This window comes from Neoarius graeffei, chromosome 13, assembly GCF_027579695.1.
Source record: "Neoarius graeffei isolate fNeoGra1 chromosome 13, fNeoGra1.pri, whole genome shotgun sequence".
NCBI classification, from domain to species: domain Eukaryota; kingdom Metazoa; phylum Chordata; class Actinopteri; order Siluriformes; family Ariidae; genus Neoarius; species Neoarius graeffei.
In genome coordinates this window covers 65,265,185-65,277,767 of record NC_083581.1, presented here as the reverse complement: position 1 = coordinate 65,277,767, position 12,583 = coordinate 65,265,185, and the positions used below count along the sequence as shown (strand labels likewise).

The 12,583-nt window shown below is 41.5% G+C and overlaps 1 protein-coding gene across 5 annotated transcripts in view; it reads right to left on the bottom strand.

The window, feature by feature from the left end:
* The window catches only part of osbpl2a (oxysterol binding protein-like 2a), a 35,806-nt gene extending 27,369 nt beyond the window's left edge, over window positions 1-8,437 (bottom strand). For 2 of the 5 annotated variants that reach the window (XM_060938350.1, XM_060938356.1), the window contains exon 1: window positions 8,354-8,437. The gene's annotated coding sequence lies outside the window, so the exon portion shown is untranslated. Of the gene's footprint in view, window positions 1-6,811; window positions 6,866-8,353 lie in introns of all 5 variants that reach the window. The other 3 variants (XM_060938353.1, XM_060938354.1, XM_060938351.1) reach the window with 3 other exon arrangements.
* Between the last annotated feature and the right edge of the window lie 4,146 nt (window positions 8,438-12,583).

The following is a 12,583-nucleotide window of genomic DNA, read 5'->3' as shown; positions in this document are numbered from 1 at the left end:
TATTTTGTTGACATAACTGATCAAGTGTGAATGTTCTCATCTGTGAAAGACACACACAAAAAAAAACCCACACCAATTACAATAATGAGGAACTGGCTTCGAGAGGTTCAGGGTAAGTTACAGTAGTGTGCAAAAGTCTTAGGCACATGTAAAGAAATGTTGTAGAACAAAAATGACTTAAAAAAATGAAATGTTTCAACATTTAAAAAAAAAAAAAAAGACTATGAACAGTAAGCCATAATAAATGAAAAAGTCAATATTTGGTGTGCGACGACCTTTTGTCCCCAAATGCACAAATGGTGAAAGTTTGGTGAAATTCCTTTCATCTGCCTTGGAGATACAGTGGGGCAAAAAAGTATTTAGTCAGTCACCAATTGTGCAAGTTCTCCCACTTAAAAAGATGAGAGGCGCCTGTAATTTTCATCATAGGTACACTTCAACTATGAGAGACAAAATGAGAAAAAAAATCCAGAAAATCACATGGTCTGATTTTTAAAGAATTTATTTGCAAATTATGGTGGAAAATAAGTATTTGGTCAATAACAAAAGTTCATCTCAATACTTTGTTATATACCCTTTGTTGGCAATGACAGAGGTCAAACGTTTTCTGCAAGTCTTCACAAGGTTTTCACACACAGTTGCTGGTATTTTGGCCCATTCCTCCATGCAGATCTCCTCTAGAGCAGTGATGTTTTGGGGCTGTCGCTGGGCAACACAGACTTTCAACTCCCTCCAAAGATTTTCTATGGGGTTGAGATCTGGAGACTGGCTAGGCCACTCCAGGACCTTGAAATGCTTCTTACGAAGCCACTCCTTCGTTGCCCGGGCGGTGTGTTTGGGATCATTGTCATGCTGAAAGACCCAGCCACGTTTCATCTTCAATGCCCTTGCTGATGGAAGGAGGTTTTCATTCAAAATCTCACGATACATGGCCCCATTCATTCTTTCCTTTACACGGATCAGTCGTCCTGGTCCCTTTGCAGAAAAACAGCCCCAAAGCATGATGTTTCCACCCCCATGCTTCACAGTAGGTATGGTGTTCTTTGGATGCAACTCAGCATTCTTTCTCCTCCAAACACGACAAGTTGAGTTTTTACCAAAAAGTTCTATTTTGGTTTCATCTGACCATATGACATTCTCCCAATCCTCTTCTGGATCATCCAAATGCTCTCTAGCAAACTTCAGACGGGCCTGGACGTGTACTGGCTTAAGCAGGGGGACATGTCTGGCACTGCAGGATTTGAGTCCCTGGCGGCGTAGTGTGTTACTGATGGTAGCCTTTGTTACTTTGGTCCCAGCTCTCTGCAGGTCATTCACTAGGTCCCCCTGTGTGGTTCTAGGATTTTTGCTCACCGTTCTTGTGATCATTTTGACCCCACGGGGTGAGATCTTGCGTGGAGCCTCAGATCGAGGGAGATTATCAGTGGTCTTGTATGTCTTCCATTTTCTAATAATTGCTCCCACAGTTGATTTCTTCACACCAAGCTGCTTACCTATTGCAGATTCAGTCTTCCCAGCCTGGTGCAGGTCTACAATTTTGTTTCTGGTGTCCTTTGACAGCTCTTTGGTCTTGGCCATAGTGGAGTTTGGAGTGTGACTGTTTGAGGTTGTGGACAGGTGTCTTTTATACTGATAACGAGCTCAAACAGGTGCCATTAATACAGGTAACGAGTGGAGGACAGAGGAGCCTCTTAAAGAAGTTGTTACAGGTCTGTGAGAGCCAGAAATCTTGCTTGTTTGTAGGTGACCAAATACTTATTTTACCGAGGAATTTAACAATTAATTCATTAAAAATCCTACAATGTGATTTCCTGGATTCTTTCCCCCCATTCTGTCTCTCATAGTTGAAGTGTACCTATGATGAAAATTACAGGCCTCTCTCATCTTTTTAAGTGGGAGAACTTGCGCAATTGGTGGCTGACTAAATACTTTTTTGCCCCACTGTATTGTGTTCACAAGGTTTTCGGACAGACATTTGACCTCACAGCGACCTTGACCTTAGACCTTTTGATCTCAAAATCTAATCAGTTCATGTTTGTCCCAAAGCGCACAAATGGTGAAAGTTTGGTGAAATTCCTTTCATTAGCCTTTGAGATATCACATTTACAAGGTTTCGGGACGGACGGACGGACGCACGCACGGACAGACGGACAACCCGAAAACATTAGCCTCCTGCACCTTGCGGAGGCATAAAAAAAAAAAAATTAGTCGCCTCAGGTACAATAAGTGCAGTTATATAAGGAAATGAGCTGTAGGTTTTACTGAACATCTTACAGAACCAGCCACAGTTCTTCTGGACACTGAACAGGCAACACACACTGTAACTACATGAAAATCCAGGTCAAATGTCGCATGTCATTCCTCGAACCAAAATACAAAATGTCTACTGATATTGTAATATATGTGGTAGATGTTTACAATAAACTGCAAAAAAAAAATTTTCTGAATGGAATAGAAAAATCTGAATATTTCAAGCATGTCATTTTTTATATGCTTGGAATTTAATTCTGTTCTAATTCTATTTATTGCAGTAGGATTCCAAATACTCTATAAACATTCCATTCTGGTATGAATCAGAAAAAAAAAATTATTATATTATATATGAGTGATTCCACGCTTATGGGTACTGAAGTGGGGACATGAACTTATTCACCTAAAACCATTTCTTTTTTTACCATCAGGTCACAAAACATGAAATCTTTCATGAATGATATGTTAAAAGATAACTTTAATTTTCTGAGATGTAATAAAAACTTATTTATATGCCAAAGTCAAGCCTATGAGTTCCAAAATGATGTCTGTTACATTACTTCTGTTACGATTGTCCATCTCGCGTCTGTTACAAATTAATTACAATCTAGCTATATACCATGTTAATCTTATTGAAAGAATGTGTATGTTTATTCTACTACACATGTTTATTAAATTATATTTGCTAAAACATCACCTTCCTATGTCTCAAAAAGTAATTCTACATTGTTAAAATTGAGAATATATATGTCCACAACACTTCTGTTACGTTCTGACTTTGGCATATAAATATGTTTTTATTACATCTCAGAAAATTAAAGTTATCTTTTAACATATCATTCATTAAAGATTACATGTTTTGTGACCTGATGGTAAAAAAAAGAAATGGTTTTAGGTGAATTTTTAAAAATAAGTTCATGTCCCCATTTCAGTACCCATAAGCGTGGAATCAATCATATATATATATATATATATAAAATAAATCAGAGCACTTTTGTTTTTTTTAAAGTAAAAAAAGAAGTATCTACTTCAACAATGTTACACAAAGATCGATCCATAACAGTTGTAAATGTCACTTAATTCCACAGCGTGTCAATAATGGTGGACACCGGTGAAAGTGATCGCTATTATCGACACCTCACGTGACTTCTCAAACGCGCGTTTAGACACAAAATGACAACTGTCAAATGAAAGAAGAAGAAACAAAGTAGGTTTCGACAAGATCATGAAACATCGGTGAATTTGATCAGTAAAAGCATGTCCATGATCTTTCCAGCAATGATAAGGCCATTATTATTAAAAAAATGTTCTGTTTCCGGTCCACCGGCCGGGTGAGTGCCGTTTGTGCGGTTGAAATTTTTTTTTTTTTTTAACGCCGGTTTTTCGACATTTTTTTCGGGTTCGTAAATCTAAAATCGAACTTGACATTTCCGCATTCCCAGGGCTTTCCACTAAGGCTCATACTAGCCAGCCATGACAAATAAGTAGCCAGCCGGGGGAGGTAAACACAAAATAAACTCCTGTGCACGCAGTTCCCAGGATTAAATGTATCTTCCACAGACCATTTATTTATTCACTTTACTCAAATACAAAGTAAAATGGCAGTAAATCATCTTTCTTTTCTTGGGTATTGCATCATGAGGCGTTCCTGGCTTGTAAATCTCTTATTTTCGGTGCATGACACATTCACACAACTGAGCATGCTATGAATTAACAACGACAACGGTCTGCAGTGGTGGCTACACAATTACACACTCAGCGAAGATTTCTCCATTTGTGTATGAAAATACACTCCAACGACTCAGTTTGGTTTCATTTACAACCAACGGTGTCTTTTGATGCCAGCACGTAATTGAACGAGAGAAGACTGGTTTACCGGAGACAAAATAAGCGTCATCTCTGCTCCTGTTCCCTCCGACTGCCCTGACACACTACTCCCTCCGCTGAGTGTGCGCGCACACCACATATCCGCAGCCCCGACGAGTTACTCTTCCTTGATCAACGAAGTCTGCGGAGAATTTGTGGTTATTATCGGTACAAACAGCGTGAATCACAACTTAAATGAGTGCGGTTCAGTTTGACATTATTGTCAGTCCATTAGATAAACATTTAATTTTATTAAAATCGAAAATTAATATTTAGAGCCTGTGGGCTACAAAAATAATAGTCATTAAAGTAGCCGGCTGGACTTAATTGTGTGGCCGGCAGCCGGCGCTTGTGAAAAGCCCTGCATTCTGCACAGAATATAGAATTGAATCAGCTCTGCGCATGCGCCGTGCGGCACAAAAAAATGGCAGCCACCATGAAGGAAGGAGATCTGGAGTTTTCAAACATTTGCTCAAGTGTGAAATCGGAAAATGGTATTCTAGCGAACAACAAAATAGTAAAGATTCAGAAAAACAAATCATTCAGTGATCATTTTAATAGTGTAATTTCATCCGAACTAGGCTTAACGGTCGATTTAGAACTACAAAAAGTCCATGTGTCAGACATTTTAAGTACCTTTGTAAAAGTTTTGCAAATGTTGCAGTCAGCATTTAAAATGCTAACTTAAAGTTTTTGTACAAGTTTCAGTTGATTAAATTGTCATACTTTATTAAATGTGTCTGCTTTTGTAATAAAAAAAGTACTGAAAGAAAAAGCAAACAGCACTGCAATTTCTTATCCATCCATCTCTCTCTCTTATATATATATATATATATATATATATATATATATATATATATATATATATATATAAAAATCCCTCCCTCCCGACTGAAAATTTTTTTGCTCACCCGGTGGACAGGAAACAGATTTTTTTTAAGGATGGCCTAACGTCTGAGTTTTCCTCAACTTTCTGATCATACTAAAAAAAAAAATTCCATCTCAGGTAACGAGCTCTGTCGTCAGACGACAAGATCAAAGGACGGGGGGGATTCTTACAGTTGATTAATTAACCGATAATAACTGTTGTAACTGAAACTCACCTTTGTAAAACACAGTTTTAAGATCCTGTCCTATTGACATTTTAAGGTCAACCAAGAAGAAGCAGTAACTTATGTTCCTAAAAATCAATTAAAATGTTATGGTTATATTAAGCTTCCCTTAACCAGCGGTGGAATATAACTAAATATATTTACTCAAGTATTGTACTTTAGTACACATTTGAGGTATCTGTACTTTACTTGGGCGGCACTGTCGCCTCACAGCAAGAAGGTTCTGGGTTCGGGGGCGTCGTGGCTCGGGTGGCTGGGGCGCCATGCCATGGATCCGGGGACCCGGGTTCGACTCCGACCCGGGGTCATTTCCCGATCCCTCCCCGTCTCTCTCTCCTGCTCATTTCCTGTCCTGTCTCTGCACTGTCCTATCCAATAAGGGTGAAAAAAGCCCAAAAAAAAAAATCTAAAAAGAAGGTTCTGGGTTCAAGCCTAGCAGCCGGTGGGGGCCTTTCTGTGTGGAATTTGCATGTTCTCCCTGCATCTGTGTGGGTTTCCTCCGGGTGCCCACATGGTGTTAGGATAATGTGGGGTGGCCTTGGGCTGAAGTGCCCTTGAGCAAGGTACTTAACCCCTGACTGCTCCCCGGGCGCTGTAGTGTGGCTGCGCACTGCTCTGGGTGTGTGTGCATGTGTATATTCACTGCTTCAGATGGGTTAAATGCAGAGGAGGAATTTCACTGTCTGTGCTTGAGTGTACGTGTGACAAATACAAAGGCTTCTTCTTTTGTCAAAAATAGGGGTACAGTAGGAGTCCATTTCTGTCCCCCAAAGGTACAATCTACACTAATATACCCCCCTAGGCCTCATTATTGGACCTCAAGGTAACTATGTGTACCTTTTTTGCGCCAAAACGTGCATACATGTTCACAAGTAGTATATAAAGGGTACAAATAAGTTCCTAAGTACCTTGAGCAAGGTACCTAACCCCCAACTGCTCCCAGGGCGCTGTAATATGGCTGCCCACTGCTCTGTGTGTGTGTTCACTGCTTCAGATGGGTTAAATCAGTGTTTCTCAACCTTTCAGTCATAGCACCCTTCAGAAGTATGCAAATTCTCAAGGTACCCCCATATAAAATATACGCAGTCACGCTGACCATACGCTGACCCCGGCAGTGACGTTGTGACATGGGAAAGGGGGCCGTGAGACAAATTTTGATGATGCATGAGGTGGTGATTATCTGCATTAGTGTAACTATCGTTTTTTGGAATTTTAATTCATTTTATTTATTTCAATGTTAGAATATATAATTTTTTGATGGCACCCCTAACGAAGCCAGACGGCACCCCACCCCGGTTGAGAAAGGCTGGGTTAAATAGAGGATGAAACTAACTGTGCTTGAAGTGTGCATGTGACAAAGGCTTCTTCTTCTAAAATTGTTTTTTTTTTTTAAATTTGTCGATAATTATGGACTGTCGATAATTGTAGCCGCTGCTCTATTATATTGATATTATATAGCCCATCATTTCACACCAAGAAACTAGATAATGAACTATACTGCAAAGGTTCATGCCCACCTTTTTGCCACCCCATGTCTAACTCCCCCTGAGCGCAGAACAGAGAAGTGATTTTCTAATAAATACCTAGCTGAGGGTTACTCTACACAGTGTCTTCATGTCCACTGCAGAAATCCCAGGCTGAACAAGGAGGAGAAATGACATTTCCTTATGAATTAGATACACGCGTTTCACAACATTTTAACTTATACATAAGTCATGATAAGTTAGTTATACACTACTGTTCAAAAGGTTGGGGTCACCCAGACAATTTTGTGTTTTCCATGAAAAGTCACACTTTTATTTACCACCATAAGTTGTAAAATGGTGGGCGGCACAGTGGTGTAGTGGTTAGCGCTGTTGCCTCACAGCAAGAAGGTCCGGGTTCGAGCCCCGTGGCCGGCGAGGGCCTTTCTGTGCGGAGTTTGCATGTTCTCCCCGTGTCCGCGTGGGTTTCCTCCGGGTGCTCCGGTTTCCCCCACAGTCCAAAGACATGCAGGTTAGGTTAACTGGTGACTCTAAATTGACCGTAGGTGTGAATGTGAGTGTGAATGGTTGTCTGTGTCTATGTGTCGGCCCTGTGATGACCTGGCGACTTGTCCAGGGTGTACCCCGCCTTTCACCCGTAGTCAGCTGGGATAGGCTCCAGCTTGCCTGCGACCCTGTAGAACAGGATAAAGCGGCTACAGATAATGAGATGAGATGAGTTGTAAAATGAATAGAAAATATAGTCAAGACATTTTTCTGGCCATTTTGAGCATTTAATCGACCCCACAAATGTGATGCTCCAGAAACTCAATCTGCTCAAAGGAAGGTCAGTTTTATAGCTTCTCTAAAGAGCTCAACTGTTTTCAGCTGTGCTAACATGATTGTACAAGGGTTTTCTAATCATCCATTAGCCTTCTGAGGCAATGAGCAAACACATTGTACCATTAGAACACTGGAGTGAGAGTTGCTGGAAATGGGCCTCTATACACCTATGGAGATATTGCACCAAAAACCAGACATTTGCAGCTAGAATAGTCATTTACCACATTAGCAATGTATAGAGTGGATTTCTGATTAGTTTAAAGTGATCTTCATTGAAAAGAACAGTGCTTTTCTTTCAAAAATAAGGACATTTCAAAGTGACCCCAAACTTTTGAACGGTAGTGTACCTGACATTTCACACTGTTCCCTCCCCAGTAAATCTATCTCAGTTATATAACTAAAGTGTTGGCATGCCAGGACAACACTAACCCTACACGTTTACACCACAGGCTGCATAACAAAAAAAAAAGTCAATAATACTGCAGGTTGGCTAGCGAGCTAACTGGTGGCCAAGTTTCCATACTTTGAAAATACTATATAATGAATGCAAGTCGCTGACCCACAGAGACTATCAGCCTTATCTGGTGAGCTCAATGTCAAGCCTCAGAAACATTTATCCAGTGAAAAGGTAGCTAATCTGGCTAGCTAGTTAGCCGAATAACGTTGACGTTGCCTATGCTAGCTAACGCTGGCTAAGCTAACCAGCTACGTGCACACAGCCTGACAGGATACCCAGAAAAAGCGCTACTTCTTTACATTCTTGACAGAACAGTTAAACAATAAAACACGAATTAATAAATACTAACAAAAATGCCTTACATCACCTAATACCGCGTTATTAGTCCAGCAGTAAACAGACAGCAAACGTCCACTTTGGAAGACTGACATAAGAGGTGGGCGTTGTTGCGCAAGGGCAAAATGATTGACAGGTCAAGGAGCCTATAGGCTTGAAAAAGGAGGCGGGTCTATAAGTGATTGAAAGACGTGTCATTTATTTTGACGCAACATAAACGGGAGGGACTAAAAAGGTGTGGATGCGTGTTATTTATATGCACTGGGATAAATATCCACCTTGTCAGCTGCTCTCTGCCATTTGCAGGCACACACTGTCTAAGGATTCTTACAATAGTCTAAATATAATTCAGTGTTTGGATTATATTTGAATCTAGGCTGTGTGAAATGTTTCAACCAAATCTATAAGGTGTTAAAGAATACTTCACAGCCCAAATAATTATGGACAGATGTGCTGCTGTCAAACAAATATTGTTAATTAAGTCCTAACATTCTGGATTGTATGATTAGATTCATTTGTACGCATAGCTGTGTATCAAAAAAACTGTGGCATTTAAGACTTGGATTTTTACTTTTCGTCCTTCGATTAATATTAGCGTTCCTCTTCTTCACCACATCTGGATGGCACATTGGCTCTTTGATTAGTTATATGCCTACAAACAAGGACTATGAACTGGTTAGACCAACAACAGCAACAACAACAACAACAACAAAAAGAAGACTGGGAAAAACTGTACTAAAAAAGAAAAAATGCAACCAAAAACACAAAATTCTTCTTCATTAATAATAATAATAATAATAAGAATTATTATTATTATTATTATTATTATTATTATTATAATATAATTATTATTACTGTGATGATAATAATAATAATAATTATTATTATTATTATTATTATTATTATTATTATTATTATTATCACAGTAAACACATTATTATTATTATTATTATTATTATTATTATTATTATTAATGAAGAAGAATTTTGTATTTTTGGTTGCATTTTTTCTTTTTTAGTAGGAAAGTACAGTTTTTCCCAGTCTTCTTTTTGTTGTTGTTGTTGTTGTTGCTGTTGTTGGTCTAACCAGTTCATAGTCCTTGTTTGTAGGCATATAACTAATCAAAGAGCCAATGTGCCATCCGGATGTGGTGAAGAAGAGGAACGCTAATATTAATCAAATGACGAAAAGTAAAAATCCAAGTCTTAAATGCCACAGTTTTTTTGATACACAGCTATGAATACAAATGAATCTAATCATACAATCCAGAATGTTAGGACTTAATTAACAATATTTGTTTGATAATAAGAAATATTGTTAATTAAGTCCTCATCTCATCTCATCTCATCTCATCTCATTATCTCTAGCCGCTTTATCCTTCTACAGGGTCGCAGGCAAGCTGGAGCCTATCCCAGCTGACTACGGGCGAAAGGCGGGGTACACCCTGGACAAGTCGCCAGGTCATCGCAGGGCTGACACATAGACACAGACAACCATTCACACCTACGGTCAATTTAGAGTCACCAGTTAACCTAACCTGCATGTCTTTGGACTGTGGGGGAAACCGGAGCACCCGGAGGAAACCCACGCGGACACAGGGAGAACATGCAAACTCCACACAGAAAGGCCCTCGCCAGCCCCGGGGCTCGAACCCAGGACCTTCTTGCTGTGAGGCGACAGCGCTAACCACTACACCACCGTGCCGCCCAATTAAGTCCTCATCTCCTCTCATTATCTCTAGCCGCTTTATCCTTCTACAGGGTCGCAGGCAAGCTGGAGCCTATCCCAGCTGACTACGGGCGAAAGGCGGGGTACACCCTGGACAAGTCGCCAGGTCATCACAGGGCTGACACATAGACACAGACAACCATTCACACTCACATTCACACCTACGGTCAATTTAGAGTCACCAGTTAACCTAACCTGCATGTCTTCGGACTGTGGGGGAAACCGGAGCACCCGGAGGAAACCCACACGGACACGGGGAGAACATGCAAACTCCACACAGAAAGGCCCTCGCCGACCCCGGGGCTCGAACCCAGGACCTTCTTGCTGTGAGGCGACAGTGCTAACCACTACACCACTGTGCCGCCCCAATTAAGTCCTATATAATAATAATAATAATAATGTGTTTTATGTGATGAAAATATTATTATCTATCCATCCATTATCTGTAGCCGCTTATCCTGTTCTACAGGGTCGCAGGCAAGCTGGAGCCTATCCCAGCTGACTATGGGCCAGAGGCGGGGTACACCCTGGACAAGTCGCCAGGTTATCGCAGGGCTGACACATAGGCACAGACAACCATTCACACTCACATTCACACCTATGGTCAATTTAGAGTCACCAGTTAGCCTAACCTGCATGTCTTTGGACTGTGGGGGAAACCGGAGCACCTGGAGGAAACCCACGCGGACACGGGGAGAACATGCAAACTCCGCACAGAAAGGTCCTCATCGGCCACTGGGCTCGAACCCAGGACCTTCTTGCTGTGAGGCGACAGTGCTAACCACTACACCACTGTGCCACCTATTATTATTATTATTTGTAGTAGTAGTAGCATTTATTGTTGTTGTTGCTGTTGTTGTTGCACAGCGGATAGCATTGTATCCTTCTCACACCTCCCAGGTCAGGGGTTCAGTACTGACCTCAGGTCACAGTCTTTGTGCACTTTTTGTGCATGTTCTTCCAGTGTCTGTGTGAGTTTCCTCTGGGTTCTTGAGTTTCCTCGTGCTTCTCAAAAACATGCCGGTGATGGATTGGGTAAGATAAAGTGTGTGTGTGTGTGTGTGGGGGGGGGGGGGGGGGGGGGGGGGGGGTTGATGCAGCTAATTAATATGGGGAGAAGCAGGGATCACACCTATGTAAGGAGCAATGTTGAAAGTATTTTCCATACATCATATAATGCCACGTTGGGGCATTTTCCAATCAGGATATGCACTCTCAGAAAATAAAGCACATTATTGTACCTTTAGGGGTACAACGGCTTGTCACTGAGGCAGTACCTTCTAAGGTACTTAGGAACTTATTTTTACCCTTTATATACTACTTGGGAATATGTATGCACCTTTTGGCACTAAAAAGGTACACATAGTTACCTTGAGGTCCAATAATGAGCCCTAGGGGGGTATATTAGTGTAGATTGTACCTTTGGGGGACAGAAATGGACTTGTACTGTACCCCTATTTCTGACAAAAGAAGCCTTTATTTGTCACATGTACACTCAAGCACAGACTTAAGCACACAGTGAAATTCCTTCTCTGCATTTAACCCATCTGAAGCAGTGAACATACACATACACACACATATGAGCAATGAGCACACACACATACCCAGAGTAGTGGGCAGCTATGCTACAGCACCCAGGGAGCAGGTGGGAGTTAGGTACTTTGCTCAAGGGCACTTCAGCCCAACCTCAGGCCATGACTACCCCATGTTAACCTAACCGCATGTCTTTGGACTGTGGGAGAAACCGGAGCACCCAGAGGAAACCCACACAGACACGGTGAGAACATGCAAACTCCACACAGAAAGGCCCTAGTCGGCCACTGGGCTCAAACCCAGGACCTTCTTGCTGTGAGGCGCCAGTGCTAACCACTGCACAAATGGTGCTGCCCAGTGTATGTTAATAAATTTATTAACATTAAATGTTATTGATGTGGTTAAAATCCATCCATCCATCCATTATCTGTAGCCGCTTATCCTGTTCTACAGGGTCGCAGGCAAGCTGGAGCCTATCCCAGCTGACTACGGGCGAAAGGCGGGGTACACCCTGGACAAGTCGCCAGGCCATCACAGGGCTGACACATAGACACAGACAACCATTCACACTCACATTCACACCTACGGTCAATTTAGAGTCACCAGTTAACCTAACCTGCATGTCTTTGGACTGTGGGGGAAACCGGAGCACCCGGAGGAAACCCACGCGGACACGGGGAGAACATGCAAACTCCACACAGAAAGGCCCTCATCGGCCGCTGGGCTCAAACCAAGGACCTTCTTGCTGTGAGGCGCCAGTGCTAACCACTACACCACCGTGCTGCCCAGTGTATGTTAATAAATTTATTAACATTAAATGTTATTGATGTGGTTAAAATCAAACAGGAAAACATGAAACAGAAGTGTGTGTAATGTGTACTTGCTACAAGCTGAGGACCAGAACACGTTTGTAACCAACAGCGTTAAGACATTTTTGGGAAGTTAGGACATTTTGGCTGGTCCTCGTTTCCTCAAAGAGCTGCTTAAGGGTTAAT